We start from the raw sequence: 3,346 nt of genomic DNA on the forward strand, positions 1-3,346 counted from the left end.
ATTCTGACGTGTTTCATAAAGGTCAAGGTCTCGCGTGCACTTGCCTGATTGAGGGATCTATGGTTCCGAGTGCTTACTGATAGAATATCGTTGAAACGAGCGCTTTCAATTCAATGGAAGCTCTTTCTATGTTTCGATATTTGAAATAAATCGTCTGAGTTCCATATAATAGGCTCATGTGCCCGAAGAGCGGTACACCAGTGATATGTCGCATTCGGACGCCGTACAACAAGAAATACTCCCTCCGCGGGTAATAAAGAATATAGACTTGCTGGGGGCGTTACAGAAACTATTCATGATCACAGCGAGAGGGATATTATGTCTATACATGTGTTTCATGAGACAATTAGTTTCATGAGACAATTAATTCTAAATTGCTATTGTATTCAAATGTAATTTATATGCTCCATCGAGGAACACAATATATCCTTCGTGGTAAAATAGAAATTACCCGTGTGTGTTTAATCCTGTAAAATTCTACATTTTTATACCCATATCTACATTATATTAATTTGCCATTACGGGAAATTTTCCCCATATCTATCATGTCCTGTATTATTCTTATTGTTGATTTTAATTAACTGATTTTAATTTTGATTTCAAAAGGATATGTTGTTTCATGTATACTACTCTAAAGAAGTTAAGGATCACCCGATTCTTTCATAATGGTAAAGTTAATCTGTCATGACATGAGAGATTAACTATAGTAATATGAAAGAATCAGGTGATCCTTAACTTCTTTTGAGTAGTATATAATTCTTTGTTAATTGTCAAGCCCGGGCACAGCTGTTTGGTTAAGGAAGGGTGAAGTTTGTAAGTTACCATACGGGTGCTAGATGAATGCTTTTTTCACATAACCAGTTATATAAATGTCTTACATTATTATTTTTATTTTTTTTAAAGTGTCAGTGTGCACCTCTGCTATTTGTGACAAAATACAAAGAGTGAGTGAATTAAAGAAATGGAAGCACAAAGAGCATACTGCTCAGAAATTGAGTGTCTTTGGGTTTTTTTCCATGGGACAGTGGCCATGACCCTCGGCGATATACGTCATATGTGGGCGGTAGGGTGGCCTACTGGTGAAAGTGTTCGCTTGTCATGCCGAACACCCGGTTTCGATTCCTTACAGTGTGTGAAGCCAGTTTATGGTACCACCCCAGAACCCGTGGTTAGTCACGTGATATATTGTTTAATGACAAAAATGATCTAAAACTCTATGATTACACTACAAGTCACTAATGTTCGCATTTCATTCTGACTATGCACCCATTCTTTCTGACTTTTCATATGGTTGAATAAAGATATAACTTAAGTCAACTTCAGTGTATGCATGACCAGATTGTTAAAATCATGTATCTTATTACGTTTTGCCAGGGCGCTATGGTAAAAAAAAAAATCCCAATCGGACATTTTGAGACATCTCTTGAGACCTACAGTGGGTACCCGCGTCGGGTCGGATAATAGAGGGGTGGGTACCCGGGTAGTAAATGTGGACTCGCCCCAGCCCTAGCTAGAATATTGCTAAAAGTGGCGTAAAACCATATTTAAGATACATTTTAAACATGAATTTGCATTACGGTAATTACTTGAACGAGTCCTACACAGGCCCACTTAAATACGGAACTCTGACAGTTCAGATCAGAAACCTGACGTGAGCTTTTGTGTTGTCAAGTGAAACCTACACTTCAGTGGCATTCAATGTACAGGGGTTTATTTTTAATCTGCTGAGGTATGACCTGTAGGGCATGTTCGGGTTTTTTTAAAGAAATAAACAACGAGCATGAGTCGTTTGTTTCCTATATGAGATATCAACATTATGTATAGCCTCTTAAAGGATGATGATAAAATGTAAAAGCTTTAAAAATATTTATTTCATGCACAGGGGGGTATTTCCCGCATAATCTCACAATCAACACGCCGATCGATTATCTGTACCTATTCTCCCAATACCGATTGTCACATCTTTCCCGGGTTTTTTTTGCCTTTATCTGCGTTGCCCAGCTACGTTGCCCCCCCCCTCTAAAAAATAACGTCGTCCAATATACGGCGTTATCAAATTGCGAGCGCAGGTTCGAATTTCCAGAAATGACGTCATGATAGAACAATATTTTATCGTGAAATAAACCACGCTGTGTTGTTAATTGTTCTTTGCGATTTATCTCGTAGCTAGATCAAGATCGAGGCATGCGTACGAGTTGTTTCACACTGTCATAAATCATTTGGACTGCTTGAATAATTCTCCAAGTGCAAATAATAGGTTTTGAGTGATCAAGCAGAAAGTTTGATACCTTAAAGCTCGTACTAGTCACATATTTTAAGTGTAGTGTAATGCAGTGTACAATTACGAAGTCCCCAAATATAAAATAAAATTAATTTCATACAACCATTAAACATATGTGTAACTCTATATGGAAGACTAACTTTAGCCATGATATACGCAATCTCATTAAAATCAGCCATAGCGAGATCTAAGATTTGATTTTAATGAGAATGGTGGACTTATGGGTAGATTGAATCGGAAATACATGCATTATCAATTTGTTCAAAGTGTATTTTTACCTTGTGGTTTAACGCGGAATGTGTTGCATACATGGATTCTATTTATTAAATATATCAATCATAATTTGAAAGACGGCTTGAATTCCAGCATTATATATATAAGATATTTGCCACAAACACACCAGGGAGACACTTTCTTCGCAGCCACCGCTGGTAAAAAAATGTACGTGCGCTTCAGTAACTATTGAGGAAATAGTGGGTGATTAACGTTCCCGGAATGTTGTACAACTCAACATATCGCAGTACACGCAATATATGGATAACAACTTCTTTCTTTTACAGAATTGGCGACGTTTCTGTAAAGATCCTTATACCGTTGTCAAGCAAGGCTGAATAATGAACATGGTACAGAATATATACACATGGAAATTAGTTAAGCAACCCCCTTATATTCTCAGACCGGGCAACTTTAATGAACTAGTGTTTGAAACGTGTACTGGATTTCCAAACCAAATACATTACCATGAAATAATGTGGTGTGTACGTCGTTTATTTCGGAAGGTCTCCGACCCGGCGTTTATCGGGGCTGGCGTTGTTTTGCACACCAATTGTTTTCCCAATATTGTTTCTTATTACCTACGAGAGCAAACGTGTCGAGGTTCATAAAAATCATATGCGCTCTAGGGTCATATAACCTCTGAGACAACAGTGTATTGTTTCCGTCATCCGGACGGCATTGTTGACGTCATTCGAATCTTATTGTGACGTGAGGTCGGAATGACGTCACACTAGAAACGACGTCATATCTGAAGAATGTTGACGTCATTTAATAAATAGAGAATCTCAT

Source organism: Haliotis cracherodii, unplaced genomic scaffold (genome assembly GCF_022045235.1).
Source record: "Haliotis cracherodii isolate W230 unplaced genomic scaffold, xgHalCrac1.p SCAF_8, whole genome shotgun sequence".
Taxonomy (NCBI): domain Eukaryota; kingdom Metazoa; phylum Mollusca; class Gastropoda; order Lepetellida; family Haliotidae; genus Haliotis; species Haliotis cracherodii.